This window comes from Panthera pardus, unplaced genomic scaffold (genome assembly GCF_024362965.1).
Source record: "Panthera pardus isolate Hobbes unplaced genomic scaffold, ASM2436296v1 HiC_scaffold_12, whole genome shotgun sequence".
NCBI classification, from domain to species: Eukaryota; Metazoa; Chordata; class Mammalia; order Carnivora; family Felidae; genus Panthera; species Panthera pardus.
The window spans coordinates 68851666-68873428 of NW_026526677.1; the positions used below are offsets into that span (position 1 = coordinate 68851666).

A 21763-nucleotide genomic window follows, 5' to 3' on the forward strand; every position below is an offset into this window, starting at 1 on the left:
AATTGATGGTTGCTGGTGGGGTGTTGGGTGGGGGGATGGGCTAAATGGGCAAATGGGCACTAAGGAGGGCACTTGTTGGGATGAGCACTGGGTGTTCTATGTAAGTGACGAATCACTAAATTCTATTCCTGAAATTATTACTACACTATTTTAACCAACTGGGACCTAAATTAAAAAAAAAAAAGTAGGGGCGCCTGGGTGGCTCAGTCTGTTGGGCGTCTGACTTTGGCTCAGGTCACGATCTTGCAGTTTGTGGGTTTGAGCCCTGAGTTGGGCTCTGTGCTGACAGCTAGGAGCCTGGAGCCTGCTTCAAATTCTGTGTCTCCCTCTCTTCCTGCCCCTCCTGTGTGCATGCTCTGTCTGTCTCTGTCTCAAAAATAAACAAACATTAAAAAAAACTTTTTTAAAGTAATGATTAGTAAATCACCACTGAATTTAGTAGTGATAATAATAAAGTAAGTAGTAGTGATTCTTCTAGGAATTGACTGCCTTGATACCTTGCATGCCTGAGATCAGGAGCTAAATCCATTGTTCTTTGAGATCTTTCCAATTTTAAGAACTATAAATTTATGAACCAGAATCTGAGGGAGAAGAAAAATAAACCCTTTTCTCTTTAGTGTGTCAATGCATAAGAAACATTTTCAAACCAGATTGTATTATTTTTTCATGCCATGCCCTATTCTATCTGTATGCCAAGTGGAAAATGTAGTTGGAAATGTTTTTTTTGGCCAAATATAACTCTGTTCTGGGAAACTACTTCCTTTACCAACCACAGCTATTCAGACACATATTAGAATGTAGTATAGGTGTCCAAGGAATATCCCCCATGGTCCCCTAAGCCACTGCATTAACTCCTAGGGAAAATTGCAAGTTGATGACAGAGGTATCTGGGACTGGCATGGGTGTCTGGCCTCTTTCTTAAAGATCTCTAACCTAGCCAACAAGATGGCTGTGTGTTGTGAGAGAGGACAATGGAAGCATCTGGTAATAGCCAAAGAAGTTGTCCTTTTAGACATTTCCATTTGACTATCTCATAAGTCTACCATACTTAACTTTCCCAAATCAAAACCAATTCCCCAAAACACGTTCAACCTCCAATCTTTCCTATCTCAGTAAATGGCACCATCATATGCCCAAAAATTCAAGTCCAAACCTAGGACTTATTCTAGTTTCTGCTTTACCTCACTCCCCAAATCCAATTTATCAACAAATTCTGGAAATTCTGAACAAATTATTCTGAAGGAAATCTTGAATTTCCCCATCATTACTACTATTATCCTGCTCTAAGCCACAGTCATCACTCATCTGAACTACTATAAAACCCTCCCGTTTTCACTGCTGTTCCCTCTAAACTCCATCCTCTAGCCAGAAGATGGAATCATCTTTTAGAAAAACAAATCAGTCCAGGGGTGCCTGGGTGGCTCAGTCGGTTAAGCTTCCGACTTTGTCTCACATCATGATCTCCCGGTTTGTGAGTTTGAGCCCGCGTTGGACTCAGTACTGACAGCCCAGAGCCTGGAGCCTAGAGTCTGCTTCAGATTCTGTGTCTCCCTCTCTGCCCCTCATCCGCTCACACTCTGTCTCTCTCTCCCTCTCTCAAAAATAAATAAATGTTAAAAAAAATTTTTTTTTAACAAATCAGTCCATATCTTTTCCTGGCTTAATCCAACTTTGTCCATAGCCTCCCACTGTAACTTGAACATAATCAATGGTCTTGCCACACCCCATAAAATCCTATATGGTCTGGCCTCTGCCTACATCTACAATCTCATCTCCTATCTCTCACCCCTTTGTTCAATTTACCCCAACTACATTGTCATTTCCTCTGTTCCATGGACAAAGCTCCTTTGCACTTGGATTCCTTTTCCTGATATGCTCTTCACAGGCCTTCTTATTAGCTGTCTCCTCCTAATTCATGTCTCAGCTCAGTTATTAGCTCCTCAGAAAAGCCTTCCCACCTTTCTTCTCCCTATTCATTAGATTTGGGAGGAGATAATTTGGTTGTTGTTTTTTTTTTTTTTCCACTATGTGCATTTATTACTTTGCTTTGTAAATTAAGGTAAAAATGTATAAATAAACAAAATAGCCTCTTTAATCACTATTATATCACTTTGTTTTGCTTTCTTCATTGTAGTCATCATTTTCTCACATTAATTTCCTTTATTTATGTTTTCTTATTTATTGTGTGTTTCTCACTGGAATGTAAGATCTATGAGAGAGGAATTATTTCAATGACCCACGTCTGCCATGTCAACCAGTGTATCCCAGCACCTACAAGGTCATTTATACATTGCAGATTCTCAATAAATATTTGTTAAATGAGTAGATTTCAGTTGCCTAAAAAGTTGTTTCCTTTGGCTGAGAATGGTCATGTGCATTCATTTGAAAAGAGTGTTTAGTGAAATATTCTGTTTGCATATTAAGATACTATTGCCAAGGGACACCTGGGTTGTTCAATCAGTTAAGGGTTCAACTTGGGCCCAGGTCATGATCTCATGGTTCGTGAGTTTGAGCCCCACATCGGGATCTCTGCTGTCAGCACAGAACCTGCTTCAGATCCTCTGTACCCCCCTCTCTCTCTCTCTGCCCCTCCTCCCCCTCAAAAATAAATAAACATTTAAAAAAAGATACTACTGCCAATACCCACGCACGTGGAATGGTTCCTTAATACAAGTGAGAAATTGTCAAAATACATGCAAAGCTCCTAACAAAGATGGCAAATAGATTAGTATCCAAATCTATTTCACATGTCCATGGTAAGGTTCACATCAATGTGAAAATTGAAAAGCAAACTTTATGTTGTTTTGAATCTGATAGCTAATACCTGAGTTCTGCTTTCTAGGCAGTGGTGAACTGTGTGGAATTGCTGATGCTGGAGTTGAAACCTGAATATGAGGATGCTCTAAACTGATTTGCAGCACAGTAAAAATGGAAGAATAAGAGGTAAGGATAATTGCCTACACACTCCAAACAAGACGCAAAGTTATGAGGATGTGGCTATGACAAGTTGTTTAGAATTAGGGCTTTGAAAAATAAGAGTTCTCATTGATTGAATGCCTACTGTGTGCCAGGTCATTGTCTATAGTCTTTATAGAAACAATTTAAGTGGGTATTATTTCCCCATAGCTATGTAAAAAGTAGAGCAATAACTTAAACTAGATTTTTCAAATCCCAAAGTTAACATGCTGTCCACTGTACCACTCAGTCTTCTTCTGATGATGCACTCCATTTATTTCTGTGATTCCTAGCCCAAGTTTAGAGCCTGGCACAGCATCCTAACAGAATCATGCCTCGCTGGACAGTAAATGCCTCTGCTGCCAGCGGAGGGGGCACCTAAATGTCCAAGCTGAACTGAATCCAAGGTTTGCTGACTAAGCAGGTTTCAAGTTTCATGCTCACTCCTCTTCCTCCTCCCTTTCTTTCCTAACATCCCTTGAAGCTCACCTCTCCCACCGTCCACTGGGGAAAGCATCTTCCAGGTGCTAATAAGAAAGAGACTCTGGCCATAGTGTGATGGAAAGAGGCAGCTCAGCAAAATCACTGCTGAGAACCTGGGCAGGCTTAGACAATGTGATCTGAAGAGCTGAAGTGTGCAACCCACAGAGAGAAAGAATTGGGTAGAATGCAGAATTGAAGAGGATGAGCTTAAGAGGAAAATCTTCCTGACAGAAATGAATTAGTTATGGGATCAACTCCCCAAGGAAAGGGATGTGGCTCCATTCCCTAACTCCCAGGCAGAAAACATACTAGAAAGGACAAGCAGGAGACAAGGGGAGACATCAATGACTAATCGGTGCTTTTCACCTTTGAGTTTTATGAAGATGAATGGAGCACTTTTGAATGGAGGAATGAAAACAATAATAAAAATGAAGAGATGGTACTGACTAAGGCACTGCAAAGATAAAGAGGAATAGAGGCTTTTTTGGCCCTTGTGCAGAGTGAGAAAAAACTTTTCTTCCAACTGGGAGATGCAGAGGTGAGCAGTTCAGAGTTTTGAATTCACAGTTCAGGCTCTGCCACTTGCCATTTATATGAACCTGAGTAAATTAGCCTTTCTAAGCTACAAAATAGGATAGTATTCCTATAGGAATCCTATAGGAATCTCCTATTTTGTAGGTTATCTCTCACTATAAAATAAGGATAACATCTTTACAGAGGGTTCTTGTGAAGATTAAGGGAGATAATTTGTGTCAAAAACAGTGTTTAGCACGTAGTAAGCACTCACTGAATGACAGCAATTATTAATGGGTTATGGCTTTGTGCAGAGGGAGAAAATAGCCAAGATCACTGTTAATCAAGGTCAGATTATGGGGACAATTCTTCCCTTTAGACTTAAGGATGGTGCCTCCTTGGTTGAATCATTTGCTACGTTGATGTCTCACACCCTCTTTATTGACTTGGCTTTCGGCTCACAGAGAGGATGAAGCCCAAATATGATAGACACCACCCCTACTCTCAGGCAAGCTTGCTAAAGAGCAGCTCAACCTGTGTTGGTACTCTGCATCATTCTAAAGATAAAACCATGTCCCCATGGAAGGATATTGTGCACAGATGATAATAGTAACAACACCAGGGGCGCTTGGGTGGCTCAGTTACTGGTAAGGTTCCAATCTAGGCTCAGGTCATGATCCCGCAGTTTGTGGCTTTGAGCCCTGCCTTGGGCTCTGTGCTGACAGCTCACAGCCTGGAGCCTGCTTCAGATTCTGTGTCTTCTTCTTTCTCTGCCCCTCCCCCATTTGTGTGTGTGTGTGTGTGTGTGTGTGTGTGTGTGTGTGTGTGTGCGCGCGCGCGCTCTCTCTCTCTGTCACTCAAAAGCAAATAAATAAACATTAAAGAGAATAAAATAGCTAAAAATAATAGTAACAGCACTATACATTTACTCAATCTTTTACTATTTACAAAACACTGTTACTTATAAAAGGTTACTATTTTTACTTCATAGATGAGGAAACAGAGGCTTAGAGAGGTGAAGCAACTTGATTAAAGTGACATAGATAATTGGTGGGTGGAGCAGGGATCCACACCCAGCTCCTCTGACTTCAAGTCTGGGGTTTTTCTATATCACAAGATGATGTAAAGGATGGGAACAGGTAGCAAATTAGAAAGCCATTTGCTTCCAATCATAAAAACATTGAATTTTATTTACTTTTTAAATTTTTTTAATGTTTATTTATTTTTGAGGTGAGGGGATGGGCAGAGAGAAAGGGAGACATAGAATCCAAAGCAGGCTCCAGGCTCGGAGCTGTCAGCACAGAGCCAGACGTGGGTCTCAAACCCACAAATGCGAGATCATGACCTGAGTTGAAGTCAGACGCTTAACCGACTGAGCCACCCAGGCGCCCCACATTGAATTTTAGAACAGAAAGTAGCTTTCAGATTGCCTAATACTGTGGTTTTTAGGCTGTATCCAAGGAATCCTGTAGGAAGTGGGAAAAACCAAGCAGGAAGTAGGATTGTATGCACCTCAGTTTTTATCAATTAATTTTATAACATTACAATGTACTTTGAATGAATGTTTAAATCATTAAGACTTTCCTTTAAGAAGAATGAAGTTGAAAACTCCTAATCTAGTGCAACTGTTTTCCTTTCTCTAGTATGATACTGAGGCCTGGTCTGGTTAAGTAACTTGTCCAAATTTCGTAACTAGTTAGAAGCAGAGTGAGGAATAACACTGAGTCCTTGTCACCTGCATATTTGATAAGCATGTCGTAAATGTCCTCATTCTCCAAATATTTCCCTTTGATTATCTCAAGCAGTCATTTAAATCATCAAGAAATAAGCCCTGGGGTTATTCTCTCCTGATGATTCACTATGTGACCTAATCAGTCCACTGATCTCTGTACCCTTGGCTTTTCCATAGGTAATAGGGAATGATAATTCCTGTCTAGGCAGCTCTCAGTGGGGGTGTTGTAATGATTGTAAAAAAGAACATGTGGAGGTTCACAGGTTTCTTCCAGGGAAGGAAACTCAGAAAGTTCAAGATCTTAATTATTTACAAATGCCTACCAAGCATGTCATTGCTTCTAAGGTGACCTTTGCAATTTACCATCCCTGTGTATTTATTGTTCCTCATTTGAGAAGTCAATGTAGTTTATTTTTGTAACCATGTCAAGGTTTATGAAATAGCCTCAAAACTTATCACTTTGGCTTTCTGATAAGACTGTGATTTCTTACTACCTGTAGGCGGTAAGTAAATCTTTTAAGGTTAAACACCTTTCATTATACACATGTTATAAAGGAAGTGATCACTACTGGGTTCTAGCAATCATGGGGAACCTAGAACCAGATGAAACCAAAGGACTTGCATGCAGGTTACAGAGTTTGTAATTTGTAACCCTTCCACCTAACTGGCAGTTTTTCCTTCTTCAACAAGGAATGCTAGGAAAATGCTATCACAGACCTTCAGGCTAACCTTGAAAGCAGCCTGAGGACTGTGTGTCATCTTGGCTGAGTTCTTTATTTCTCTGAGCTTGTTTTCTCACTTGTACAAGGCAGACATTACATTCCCTTTCCACCTCACAGGGTCACCAAGGATCAAAAGAGAGAACATAGGGTGACATGTTTTTAAAACCGTGATGTGTATGCTAACTGAAAAGATGGTCATTTTTAAGAATGTGTTAGGGGCACCTGGGTGGCTCAGTTGGTTGAGTGTCCAGCTTTGCTCAGGTCATGATCTCGTGGTTCATGAGTTCAAGCCCCACATCAGGCTTGCTGCTGTCAGTGCAGAACCTGCTTCAGATCCTCTGTCTCCCTCTCTCTGCCCCTCCCCCACTTGCATTCTCTCAAAAAAAAAAAACTTTAAAAAATTTTTGTAAAGAATGTGTTACATACTATATTTATAATGTACGTTTCAACTAAGTCTTCTAAATTTGTTAGGAATACCTACTTTGGAATGATCAACTACTTAGGATGAAGAAAGGTATTTCAAATTATGCTGATCTCTATAAAGAGAGTAAAGTGGCAATATTGAGCAAGACGAAGTTAGAGCTAAGGAATTCCCTCCTTAACTGGAATTATCACAAAACAAGAATAATTTTCTATTTTCAATTAAGAATATTTTAAATATAGGGGCACCAGGGTGGCTCAGTCAGTTAAGCATCCGACTTCGACTCAGGTCATGATGTCGTGGTTCATGGGTTCAAGCCCCATGCCGGTCTCGGTGCTGACAGCTCAGAGCCTGCTTTGGATTCTGTGTTCTCCCTGTCTCTGCCCCTCCCCTGTCTCTCTCCCTCTCAGAAATAAATAAACATTAAAACATTTTATAAAAAAAGAAAAGAATATTTTAAATTAAAAAAAAAAGAAATTAAACAGGTCTTTACCAAAATTCTACTCTGGATGCCTCAGATTTCTAACTACAACTCTTGGAGAGTAGCATTTCTATGCTTATTCATGTTGATACTTTCAAAAATCTGGACCTAGTTTCCATTATGCAGACAAGCCACAGAAGTGGACCAATATTTTAAGACTACAATGTTTACTAATGGATGTCTGGCTAGAAACAATGTTGGCAGAATTTTGGCGGAGGCATTTACTCTCACTAATGATGTGGAACAGGGCTGCGTAATCATGTCCACTTGTATAAAGTCTACCCAATACTTCATATTTTGAAATAGAACCAGAAACAAGCACCTCCAAAAGTCCTGGGATTTTACTGGAAGAAACATTATATCAGAACTGGTTTAGACCTTCTGACCCATGACTTCACAGGTAAAGTGGGTATCAGATGCTTTTGCAGAATATTTAGAGACAAAAAGACAGTATATCCTATGTATGGGCCGTCCAAGGCCAGGAAAAATCTTTCAAACATTTCCTTAAGAAAATATATCAACTGTTTTTCCTGCACATATATTAACAAATCTTTAAAGTAAAAGGACACTCAATCCACACCACTGCCCCTTCCTTCCATGCCCCAGGAAAGCTATACTCAGTTATGCATTATCAATTTCTTTCTTAGCTATACTTGGGACTAAAAGCATTAGCAGTTATTCATCAATAAGGAAGAAGGACAATGACATTCATTTAGACTGTTTGGACATTGTTACTATATCACTCTTCTGGGAGAAGGTAATTTCTGTCTATTAAAAGAGACAGATTCCAAACTAAGATATGTGGGAAATCATAAGGTATTTAATAGAATTCAAGTAATGCATGTGGTCCTAAAAAATTGTAATTAATAAGGATCTAGCCAAGGAAAATTAATAACAGCAAACCTTTAAAATGGAAATCCTTAGAATAAAGGAATAGCTGTTAGAATATTAGTATTACTCTGTATTAAAAATGTCAAGATACAGTCTTTGGATTTCTTTCCCTTCTACCTAGTTCTAGATCAACAAAGAATCTTCATTATTTTCTGAAATTAGATGCTGCTTCAAAGATTTTAGAAGTAACCATGAAATGAGTACACTGAAGAAGCATTAGTTTTTGCAGATTACTATTAAATTACATTTTTTATCCCACATTAAAACTTAATCACAACGTTTGTCAAATATCTCAAAGATATGCTTTAGACAAATACCTAGCATTATCTGAAACCAAATCTGATTGTTTCAAATGGGTAGGAACTAGGCTGTGGGGTAGGAAAAAGTCCTATATTTCTCACCTCCTCTCTTCCTTCCTCCCTTCCTCCCTTCCTCCCTTCCTGCCTTCCTGCCTTCCCGCCTTCCCTAACTTCCTTCATTCATCCTTCCTTTTTCCACTAATATGGCCTTATGGTGCTCCTGATCTATATCAAGGCAACATTTCAGTGGAAGGTATACTGCAGGAAACAATGTGCCGAATGGTTGTCTGGTAGTTCAGACAAGGAGACACATTTGCAGTGCATGATGCTGTCGTCACTGCAGCTCCCATATGTCCTCTCTCAAGATGTCTGTGCCTTAGTCGTTGCAGATGTCATCAAAGATTATCCCTTTAATTTTTAACGTTGTCAAAGTTAATATATACCCTTTACTTTTCAACACTGTCAATGCTAATTCAAACCTTTTAACTTTTAACATTTTAACGTTAATATAAACTCCATTAAAGCTTCTCAGCTGATCAAACACAGGAATGATCAGTATGAACTAGTCATATTAGTAGTTTTTCCAGTAGATAGTCAGTAGATTTTTTTGGTGATGCTATTGTGAACAGTTATAACGATAGCTACCCTTACTTACCATATTATTTCATATGCAAAGTATATCATCCTAAACACCTCATTTGAGACTCTGCTCACTGCTCACCACTCCAGGCTTCTTCCCTAATTGCCTGTGCCATCTCATAACTTCTCTATGCTGCTGCCCCCATCCCTGGAGCTTTATTCTCTACATGTACATCAACTCCTGTCTCCATTCTTCCAAGTATTGTTAACACAAGATATTATCTGCAGTAGACTTTTTTAAGTGTGTTGGTTTCCTAGGGCTGGCATAACAAAGGACCACAACCTGAGTGGCTTAACCACCAAGAGTTTATTGTCTCAAAGTTCTGGAAACTAAAAATCTGAAATCAAGGTGTTGACAGGGTTATTCCTTCTGAGAGCAGTGAGAGAAGGATCTGTTGCAGATCCTTGACTTATAGATGGCTGTGTTCTTCCTGTGTCTCTTAGCATTGTCTTCTTTTTATGCATGTCTCTGTGTCCAAATTGCCCCTCTTATAAGGACACCAATCATGTTGGATTTGGGCTCACCCTAACGATGTAACGATGTTACCATTGTAACTTGGTTGCCTCTATAAAGATCCTATCTCCAAATAAGGTGACACACTGAGGTACTAGACGTTAGGACTCCTACATATCTGTTTTAGGACACAATTCATCCCATAACACTAAGGTTTAAAGATAACACATGGGAAATACAGCGTAGAAAATAAAAACTTAAGCTACATCTTAAGTGTCATTGTCATAGAAGCTATTGACTATGCCTGGTACAGAGTCTGATTCTCTCTATCCTTCTGTCCAAACTGCTACCATATTTCTGTGGCCAGTTCACCATACTGGATGGAAATCTGATTGTGCACTCTTACTCCCTGTGATGGTTAATTTTATGTGTCAACTTGACTGGGCCACAGGGTACTCATATATTTGATTAAACATTCTGAGTGTTTCTGTGGGGGTATTTTTGGATGATATAAACATTTAAATCAGTAGATAGAGTAAAGCGTATTGCTCCCCATAATGTGAGTGGGCCTCACCCAATCATTGAGAGCCTGACTAGAACACAAGGCTAACCCTTCCCCAAATAAGAAAGAATTCTCCTACCTGACAACCTGCAAACTGGGACATCAGCTTTTCCTAGTTCTACAGCAGCTTCCAGTGTGAGACTCAAACCGGGACACTGGCTCTACAGAATGTACATCCCTCCTCCCCCTACCCCCCCCCCCAACATGAACATTATTTGTTCTGTTTCTCTGGAGAACCCTAACTAATACAGTCCCTAAGACCAGGTCCTACCTAATAAAGAACAACCACAAATACTGTAAGTATCCCTTCAGGATTACAATCTCTCTGCTATAGAGCCAGCCATTTATCTTACTCAGCACAGTACCCAACTCCTCCAATCTTAAGCCTTTATATATAGGTTATTCCGCTGGGTTTCATTCATCTTTATGACTAAAAAATGTTCCCCCATTGAACTCTCCAAGAGCCTGCCCCAAAGATAAAATCCAGCTCTCAATCTTAGTGAGACTGAGAAATACTGAAATCCAAACTCAGAGCACTCTGCTATATGCACAGAACTTCTCATATATTCTTTGCATACATCTCAAATCACTGAGGCCTTCTCAAGTTCTCCTCATCTAATTCCATCTAAGGCTTTTTATGCAACTATACAATTTCTTCTATAGCTTAATATTGCATGTGTGTGGCATTGTAAAAAAATTAGCCTTGTTTAATTAGGACTCAGCACATATCCTCCAAAGTTTAAACAAATGAGAGCTCAACCAAATCAGACTCTTCAAAGAGTGTTTCTAGGTTAGAAAGGGCCACACTACTTCCCCTGACTCTGTGCTTGACTTTCATCTTTACTTTGGGTTTCTGTTTTCCAGATTCTCTATGTCACCACATCACCTGGTCATGCCTCACCCAAAGCTGTGTGGTTCCCCTTTAAAATTTTCAATGTGGACAAAAATGTTTTCCCTTGGCATAACTAAGACAGGCTGGTATTTTCAAGAACAGCTTTACTAAACATGAGGGAAGCAGAAAACAAATAATTACATAAAACACACACCATATAAAAATAGCCAAGTTTCCAACTGCAGGTTTCTGTTTCTAAAAATTCTATTAGAAGTAGGAAAGTTTTACTGGGCCTCAATCTCATTTACCCCTTAGTCAACCGCATCCCTCATTTTGCTGTATCCTGTCTGGATTCCTTCTTTCCTACCTTCAACACTTCATCTATCCCTGAACCCTATCATCTTGAGCTGTTTGCTTGGTTTTCTTAACCCGTATCTCAAAGAAAAAAATACCCAGTAACTTACTTTTAAAACTATCATTCTCCTGGGGCGCCTGGGTGGCTCAGTCGGTTGAGCGTCCGACTTCAGCTCAGGTCATGATCTCGCAGTTTGTGGGTTCAAGCCCCGCATCAGGCTCAGTGCTGACAGCTCAGAGCCTGGAGCTTGCTTCGGATTCTGTGTCTCCTTCTCTCTCTGCCCCTCCCCCACTTGTGCTCTGTCTCTCTCTGTCTCTCAAAAATAAATAAATGTATAAAAAAAATTTTAAACTATCATTCTCCTAATAAAATATCCTGGACTCCCAAAGACCTGCCAAAATGCCTGCTTACAAGAGATTTTCAAGTTTTAATGTTGAAGATTCACAGGGTCTCAAACATTAACTTTTCTCAATATTGATATTAAAACAGCGTTTAAAAAAAAGTACATTCTAGGAAATAGTTCCTGGAATAATGAATATTCTTGACAATAGCAGATAGCATTCTGAGCTCAAATAAATTTGAAGAATGTTGGGTTAAACTAAGTTTCAGCTTTCTCCAATACATAATTTCTCAAATCATTTCATGCAGTCAGCCAATTCTTTTTGTGTGTGTGTGTCTTTTTTTAATTTATTTTTTAAATTTACATTCAAGTTAGTTAGCATATAGTGCAACAATGATTTCAGGAGTAGATTCCTTAATGTCCCTTACCCATTTAGCCCACCCTGCCTCCCACAATTCTTCTAGTTTCCTCTGTTCTCTATATTTAAGTCTTTTATGTTTTTGTCCCCCTCCCTGTTTTTATATTATTTTTGCTTCCCTTCCCTTATGTTCATCTGTTTTATATCATAAAGTCCTCATATGAGTGAAGTCATATGATATTTATCTTTCTCTGACTGACTAATTTCACTTAGCATAATACCCTCTAGTTCCATCCACGTAGTTGCAAATGGCAAGATTTCATCCTTTTTGATTGCTGAGTAATACTCCATTGTATAGATATACCACATCTTTTTTATCCATTCATCCATCAATGGACATTTGGGCTCTTTCCATACTTTGGCTATTGTTGATAGTGCTGCTATGAACATGGGGGTGCATGTGCCCCTTCGAAACAGAATACCTGTATCTGTTGGATAAATACCTAGTAGTGCAATTGCTGGGTCATAGGGTAGTTCTATTTTTAATTTTTTGAGGAACCTCCATACTGTTTTCCAGAGTGGCTGGATATCCAGATATCCAGAGTGGATATCTTCTTTGGAGAAGTGTCTATTCATGTCTTGTGCCCATTTCTTCACTGGTTTATTTTTTTGGGGGGGGTGTTGAGTTTGATAACTTCTTTATAGATTTTAGATACTAACCCTTTATCTGATATGTTGTTTGCAAATATCTTCTCCCATTCTGTCGGTTGCCTTTTAGTTTTGTGGATTGTTTTTTGTTTTCGTTTTTTGGGTTTTTTTTTTTTCTGTGCAGAAGCTTTTTATTTTGATGAGGTCCCAGTATTCATTTTGCTTTTGTTTCTCTTGCCTCTGGAGACATGTTGAGTAAGAAGTTGCTGCGGCCAAGGTCAAAGAGGTTTTTGCCTGCTTTCTCCTCAAGGATTTTGATGGCTTCCTGTCTTACATTGAGGTCTTTCATCCATTTTGAGGTTATTTTTGTGTTTGGTGTAAGAAAGTGGTCCAGGTTCATTTTTCTACATGTCACAGTCAGCCAATTCTTCATGAGCACCTATTATGTGCCAGGCACTGATCCAGGCACTGAGAAAATCCTAATGAAGAATGAGCAGAACGTATGAAATCCTGGCCCTGCCTTCATAGATTTCACCTTCTAGGTAGGGTTCACCAAGAAAAGTGAATGAACAGGCAAGCAAATAAGATTTTCAAATAATGGTAGGGACTCTGAAGACATTAAGGGGTGATATTATAGGGAAGAGCTGGAAGTGGGGAAACCCAGCAGGCAGAGGGAACAATGAGTCCACAAGACTCAAGGCAAGAGAAAGTTCGGCATATCGGAGGAAGAAAAAGAGCCTCTGTGGCTGGAACTGAGAAACTGTATGGGAAACTGTATGCATGTGAGAAGGTATGATCTTACAGGCCATGGTAAGAAGGAAGATTTGATCATTGGTGCTATGGAAAGCAAGATGAAGGGTCTTAAGCCTTAGCACACTGTCATAATACAATTTGAAAAAGAAATCTCCTTGGCTGTTGCATAGCGAATGGAATTTAAAGGCCAAGATTACAAGTGGAGACCAATTAGGAGCCTCTCACAGTAGTTCACCTGGGAGACGATGATGGGGTTGGCAGAGCAGATAGATGTGGATGGCTTCAGCATGTTTTTCAGGAGTGGAGACAACAGCACTTCCTGATGGGTTAATGTGGGAAATTGGAGACCAGAGAGAAGACAGTGATGACTTCTAGTTTTGGGGCTTGGGCAGTTAACTACATGGTGGTATTATTGACAGAGCAGGGAGAGACTAGGGAAGCAAAGGCTTACAGGGGTGAAGGAAATCAAGGGATTGTTTTATCCACATTAAGTTCAAGATACCAATTACACATATAAGAAGTGCTATCAAGTAGACATATCTTACATATCTATGAGTCTGGAGCTTAGGAGAAAGGTTTGTGATATAAATTGGGAAATCACTGGCATAGAGATGGTATTTAAAGTCATGGAGCTGGAGAGATCACCTAGGGAGAATGTAGGGATTCTAAGGCCCAAAGCCAAGCCCTGAGGCACTTTGAATTGAGAAATCTGGTATAGAGGAAGAGCGGCAAAGAAGAATTTTAACACGTTCATGTACATTAATGACTCTTTAAGAAGTGATAACAGAAGTCAGCATTTCTCAAACTTACTTGATCTTGGAAACTTATGTCACATGGCATCTCACAGGGATAGGGTCCCAAGGAAAATATTTTGGGAAACATTGTTCATACCCTTCTAGCTGCTAATATATTAACTTCTAAGGTGACATAGGCAAGTCTTTTCCCTCTAAGTGGAGAGGTATTTCAATGAAAGCCTATCAGTTGCTAAGCAAAACACTCCCCTGATGATCTAGGCCAAAAAATGTACCTGTGGGAAACACACATGAGCCAGATGCAGTAAGGAAGAAGGAAGGCTGTTGCATCATTGCTTTACTGAGCCAAACCTCACATGCTGGCCATTTTTGCCTTGTTACATTAATAATAGTTATTTTGGTGGAAGAGTGAGATTGAAGGTCTGAGGAGAGGTCCAGGATTAAATGCTCTTTTTTTGGTGAATTATGTAACTTTTTTCAGAATGCTAGCATTTGGGTGTTTCTACCTGTATACACTATACCAGAGTATCTTTTGATGCTCTGGAAAGAGTTAATTTAGATCAAGATTTTTCTCTATTTTCTAGTTAGTTGGTTTTTTTTGTTTTTGTTATAAACAACAGAAACTCACTCATGCATATTATTGGGATCTAAGGCAGCCCTAAGGACAGGTTTCTCTCTAGGACCCCTTTTTCCCTCCTCTTCTCTCTCTCTTTCTCTGCCCCACCCACCCATAGGCCAGAGGCTGTCTGGTCTTTCATAGTACCTTTGAGACTTCTCGCTTTATAGGTATGCACTATGAAATCATAATAAAATCCTCTACATTTGTATAGCACAGTCTAAGTAGACCCACATGTTATGGACTGAATGTTTGTGTCCCTGTAAAATTCATATGTGAAATCCTTGATCTTTGTGAGGTGGGGCAGTAACTGGGAGTTAAGTCTTGACAATGGAGCCCTTGTGAATGAGATTAGTACCCTTACAAGAAGAAACACAAGAACAAACTGATGGTCATCAGAGGGGAGCAGTGTGGGGGGAATGAACAAAATGGATGAAAAGGAGTGGGAGATACAGGCTTCCAGTTATGGAATGAGCAACTCATGGAAATAAAAGGTATAGCATAGGGAATGTAGTCAATGGTATTATAATTCGTTTGTATGGTGACAGATGGTAGCTACACTTGCAGTGAGCATAGCATAATGTATAAACTTGTTAAATCACTATGTTGTATACCTGAAACTAACGTAACATTATGTGTCAACTATATTCAAATTAAAAAAAGAAAAAAAAAAACAAGAAGCAAAGTAAAAAGAGAGATGATCTCTCTCTCTCTCTCTTTCAGCTGTGTGAGGATACAAGAAGAAAACAGTCATTTGCAAACAGGAAGAGTTCCCTCACTGGACACTAGATTGGGCCTTGATCTTGGACTTCTAGTCTCCAGGACAGTGAGAAATAAATGTTTGTTGTTTAAGCCACCCAGTCAGTCTATAATACCCTTAACTAAGAGAACATAGTCTTGGAGGTTTGCTTTAAAAATGAGGAAACCAAGGCCTAGGGAGGAGAGACAAAACACAGTGTGGAAGGACTCCTAGATTGCTTTGATAAACCTAAATTGTACTCTTGTGTGACTGTAGGCAAGTTTGTGACTAGGCCTCAAATTCCTCTTCTGCAAAGGGAGAAGACTGAGAAGCGGTAAGTGATTTTCAAGATGCGTTTTGAGGCATTTACAGTCTGCTTTTATGATTTTGAGATGGAGTGTCTTAGCTGAAGTCATACAATGTTCTATCACCTGGCCCAATGTTTTGTTTTATGACACCACACTGAGTTTCCATTAAAAAAATTTTTTTATGTGAACTAATTTTTCTTATCTATTTGTATTGCTATGAAAATACTACCAGAAGGCAGCATTGTACAGTGCATAAGCATAAACTTTGAAACCAATTGGACCTAGGTTTGGATGTAGGTCTACTTTTAGCTCTTGTGACCTTGGAGGAGATACTTAACCCCTTCTCAGCCTCGTTTTGTCATTGTAAGAAAACTGTGTATAATACCTGCCTTATAGGGTTGCTGATTAGATTGAGATTGTGTCTATAAAGCATCACGGTCATAGCAGGTACAAAACATTCTTAGTCCAATCAGGCTGCTAACAGAAATTCATTTCTCGTAGTTTTGGAGGTTGAGAAGTCCAAAACCAAGGCTCTGGCAGATCTGGTGTGTGGTGAGAACCAACTTCCTGGTTTTCAAATGGCAGTAAAAGGGCTAACTGGTTCTTGGCCTTTTCTTACAAGGGCACTAATCCCATTCATGAGGGCTCTGCCCTCATTACCTAATCATTTCCCAAATTATGCCCTGCCTCCTAATACTATCACATTGGGGATTAGGATTTCAGTATATCAACTTGAGGAAGATACAAACATTCAGTCTGTAGCACATTTCACATCTTCCTCCTTCTTAATGATTTGGGGAGATAAGGAATTACGGCAAAGAGTTCATAAACCAGGATGGAGATGGGGCATGCATTTTTTCTATAAGTAATATTTATTCAGGAAAACATTTTAGTTCAATCAGTCTTGTTGAAAGCCTTCTCGAAATATTAGTCTGTGCTCCTCCTTTGGAACACTCTGAATATAATTGAATCTTTCTTGATGACTGAAGACCTTGCCATGCCTCAAGCTTATTATTCAGCTGTTTGGATAAATATGCAGAAGGTGCAAAACTTAGTTGGAATGTGTTGAACTCAGGAAATCTTCTAGAAGTTTGTTGTTTATTTTGAATTGAATTCTTTGTTAACATTTGTATTGTGGTCAGACTTCTAAATAGTGTAAGCATTCCATTTGTAGATGTGTAGATATTGGATATTGTGTTCTGGTTAAACAAATGATCAACAGATTTTTTTTCTTTTAATAGCTTCTTTGTTAACAGACCTGAACCAGGAATCATCTTTAACATGAGGAAATATGAAGGCCTTTGAGGCCTTAAGGAATGGATACCCTAATGGGGGGAGGGGCAAAACATAAAGTCATAAAAAAATAACTATAACAAGAACCAAATGAAAAAGAGAAGTCTTTATAAAGAAATCAGTACTTGAAATGGGACTTGAACCACATAGGATTTGGACCAGTTGTGCTCATTGCTAAGGGAATGATCTTTAAAGTAGAGAAAATAGTTTGAATAAAAGCACAGGGATGGGGAATCTTGGGGTATATGCATAGGACGATAAATTGTTAATTCAGAGATAATTAAGGTTAGCAAAAGATACTTAGTTGGGATATTTCTGGTTTTTGATAACATGTGTTGAATATCCAAATATCTTGAAAAGTGTTTCTTAGGTTCTTATATAGTTGTGGGAAACTCTGATCTACCATATATTCTTTTGTAAGTTATTTTATCTCTGTGGGCCTATGATATATAGGTCACAAAAGAATTCATAGGGCTTCCAATTCGCCTGTTAGAGGCCTAGAATCCTTTCATGGACACCACAGATGTCTAGTACAGCAGAAAGCCCTACCAAAATCCATCTGCCTATGTAGAAGACAACCTTTAGAGCCACAGGATAGGTCATGGGTTTGGATCTTCATTGCCCCTCCTTAAACACCTCAAGCCGGGAGTGTGGAGGAAGGAGAGAAACAGGTTTCTCTAATCTCCCCACTTGCCTCACCTGCCCCTCATTTGCCAGCCCAGCCCTATGCCCACTCCCATCCCACACTGGCTTATTAAAAACAAGGTCACTTTCCTCAGAGGGAAAGACATCCTTTCATCTACTGGTCAATGGACTTACATAGTCCTTTATGAAAGTGGAAAATGAGACAAAGAAGGGAAAAATCTGTGCAGGACCCTGGTGTTATGGGACATAGTCTGCTTTGTGGAAGCCATCACTCCCAGCAGGAAAAAAAAAAAAAAAAAAGCATGACATAGCAATGTGTATATTACACATTAAATTAATTGGGCAGTGAGCCCCTTGTTAAAAAATTGCTGGATAGACAATCTCATTAACATTTCCAAGTATTGATTGACTCTGATAAGTAAGGAAAAGAAAGATTGATGAGATTCCCAAACTCAGCATTCCACATGTAGAGCAAAGCAAGACTATGCCAGTGAACATGACCTTTTGCTTTTTAAGGAAACAGACATTCTATCCTGGCCACCAAATGAGGAGGACACTTAGTATTACTCCCTGTATGGGGCCAAGGCTCCCTTCTAATTTTCTCTTTTTTGTTGTTTTTCCATATCTGACTTCTTTGTTCCTGCCCTTTACCCTCAATCATAAATGTAAGACCGCTCACCTAATAATGAAAAACTCCTTTCCTAATAAGGCACAGGGCCAGAGTGGTAGAATTGGAAGGAAACTCAGAAGCATTGAATTCACCCTTCTGGTTTTTGAGAGAAAGAAAGTGAGGTCCCCCAAAATAAAGTGGACTTACTGAGTGTGGAGATGGTAGGGATGGAAGCAAGTGGTGGTTCGTGTAGTGTTAGTCCGTTTACAGGGTATTATCACATACGTGATCTCATAAAAACCTTTGATGTAGGTGATATTATTATGATTTTTTTTTTACAGGCGAGGAAACTGAGACCCAGAAAATTCTCCCAAAAAGGGAAAGCGCACTTTCCCTTTTCATCAGGGAAACTGCCATGACAAAACCTAGTAATTCTGAAATGCCAAACTCTGCTCTGAAGGGCAAGGCATTCAAAGATTGAGAAGATGCTGCCCGTGTGCTTACATCTGTTAGGGGCAGGTTGTCAATCTTCCCACAAGGCTACATGCAGGGCACCCTAATGCTGTTGAAACATCACCTGACCCCTGCAAAGACTGAGTTTCATATAGCCATTTGATGCCCTCTAAACATTGTTATGTGGAAACCCTAGAAAGGGCCAGCTCTTCTGCAGAGGTATCTACATCTTTAAACCACCCAAAACTAAGAGTCTCTGTAATGTGAAAGGGAAATGAATTAAAGTTGTCTCAAGATTATGAAGGCATTCATATGATTTTTGTCTTTCTCTGACTAATTTCACTTAGCATAATACCCTCCAGTTCCATCCATGTAGTTGCAAATGGCAAGGAAAAAAAAAAAAAGATTATGAAGGCATTCAGACTTTAATTGGGAACAGAGGCAGGATGGGGATGAACTCTTCTCATCCTTTTACTGTTCTTTGTGACTAGCACCCACCTCTATGACCCTGCCTTTTCAAGTGGCACTGACAAGTATCTACTCTTTTTTCCCCCTTTTTAGTCATGTAGAAAGAATCTGATCACCAACTAGATCATACTTTCAGGGATGGTGAAAAAATCATTTGGAACTTCTGTTCATCTAAGATAAGGGTCAGCAAACCACAGCTCACAGGCTAACTCCAGCCTGCTGCCATTTTTGTAGGCTCATGAGTTAAGAATAATTTTTACATCTTTAAATGGTTGGAAAAAAATCAAGAGAAGAGTAATATTTCATGCCATGTGAATCTAATATTAAATTTACATTTCAGTGGCAATAAAATTTTACTGGAATGCAGGCACTTTTATCATTTACATCTTGTTTATAGTTGCTTTTGTGCTGCAACAATGGGGTTTGGTAGTTGCAACAGAGATTATATGGCCTGCACAGCTTAAAAATATTTACTGTTTAGCCTTTAACAGAAAATCTTTGCCAGCCCCTGTCTAAAAGCACTAATCACACTGTATGAGACTGGTTCTATTCATATCCACCTCCTAAACTAGACTTTTAAGCTTATGAAAGGCTCCACTGTGCTTAGAATGAAACTCTACTTTTGGTTGGCACTCTGTACATGTTTGTAGGATGAAAAGAAAAGTGAATAAATGATGTGGGCTTGGGCAAGTCAGTTCCCATTTCTGGGCCTTAGTTTCCCCTTTTGTGAAATGAAAGAGTTGGCTAACATGACATTGGTCCCGTCTAGCTCCCGTCTAGCTTTAAGGTTACTGCAGCCAAAAATAAATATTATGCTCAGTTCATTGAATCTTCTGTTTTATAACTTTGGGTTCTCCCTTAGTGACTTTCGGAATATTGGCTGGTTTCTCAGATCTTTCAGTACTGTGAAGGGGGTACCCTTACTAGCTAACTTTACTGGAGCATTTGATGTTACTGCTGTGTGCATTGCCTACCATGTGAAAATTCATTATAAATCAGCAACTTCCTTTTCTTCATGGCTGCCTGTCTTATGTGAGTGTAGCAACATGAACAAATTTCTCAGGGCCTGGTCACTATTAAGAATCTGAACATGTGGAACCCAGAGAACACACTCTGGATTTATGGCCCCCCCTTTCCCCCTCCATCAAGATGCATCCACATGGCCTAGAAAACAGCCATCTGCCATCACTTAGAAAAATCTCACTAGTTAGAAAAATTTAGTACTTGGAAAATAGTGGCATTTTCAAACCAAATGGATATAAAAGTTCTCCTCAAAACCTCTTAAGTGCACAGGGCCATGTTCTCCGGTGGTGTTTAGTGGACACCATCATGGCACAAGGCTATGGCCTGATATGTTATCAGTGGGATTTGATTTGAGTAGTTATCCTGCACTGTTTCCTCCCAGAAAGGTAATTGTGTCTCCCCAACCCCATCACTGTTAAAGGGACAGAAAATCTTAGAATCCAGGCACATATGACATGAAGAAACATGCTTACAGCAAATATGACCCGATGAAGTCTTCCTGTGCAGCAGCCAAGACCAACCCTCATGCACCAGATGAAATTTGTTTTCTGGATTTTTCTGTTGCCTTTTCTACTTCTTCCCCCAGGTTGCTAACACTGTCCATTCTATCTCGGACCTCTGCTATGATGTACCAGACATGGGAAATACTCAAGCTTTTAGTTCAGTATCTCCTTTCCTTTTCTCTTTTAAATGAAGGATAGAGAGGTATAGTGAAAAAGTGTAAAGCACTTAGAATCATATTAGTCTGAGACCCAATTCCTCCACTCATTGGTGGACTCCCAGTTCTTATTTGCTTAATGAAGATAATACTTATTACCTACCTCTACTTATCACCCAGAATCCCTTACAGACAAGGACCATGCATTATTTATTCTTCTTTTTATCTTGCAGTACACAGTACATAACATGCAGTAGATCCTTGGCAAGTGTCTGAGCAAAATTGAACTGACTTTATACATAATTTTACATGTATCATGACATGTGGAGTGTTTGAGCTAAAAGGAATTCAAAGACCTCTTCAGTTCACTGGTAGCAAATAGGAACTTCTCACTTCTGTGCTAAATGGTCCAAACAGGCACTGTTTTCTTTCCAGCTGAGTGTCTTTTTTTTTTTTTTTTTTTTCCACCTGAACTTCACAATCTTCAACAAAGTTCTCTGGAAGGCCACCACCATTTGACTGAAATTATCACTGGAGGGAAAAAAAATTTTAGGTACAATTCTGGATTGAGTTCAACTTCTACTTTATGAATGAAGAAACCTAGACCTAGGGAGTTGATATGATTTGCAAAGGTCACAGGACTAATTGCAGAGTGAGTTGGAACTAGAATATAGGTCTCTAGGTTCTTTATCCAGTGCTCTATCTACTACATAACATTTGTGTTCTGATATAAGTCTCAGTGCCTTCCAGCTAGCTCTGG

The 21763-nt window shown here is 39.4% G+C and overlaps 1 protein-coding gene across 9 annotated transcripts in view; it reads left to right on the plus strand.

Moving 5' to 3' along the window:
• The window catches only part of EED (embryonic ectoderm development), a 192238-nt gene that overhangs the window by 29452 nt on the left and 141023 nt on the right, over positions 1 to 21763 (plus strand). For 3 of the 9 annotated variants that reach the window (XM_053900164.1, XM_053900165.1, XM_053900162.1), the window contains 3 exons: positions 2843 to 2943; positions 7614 to 7707; positions 15530 to 15879. The gene's annotated coding sequence lies outside the window, so the exon portion shown is untranslated. Of the gene's footprint in view, positions 1 to 2842; positions 2944 to 3811; positions 3977 to 7613; positions 7708 to 15529; positions 15880 to 21763 lie in introns of all 9 variants that reach the window. The other 6 variants (XM_053900168.1, XM_053900169.1, XM_053900163.1 and 3 more) reach the window with 4 other exon arrangements.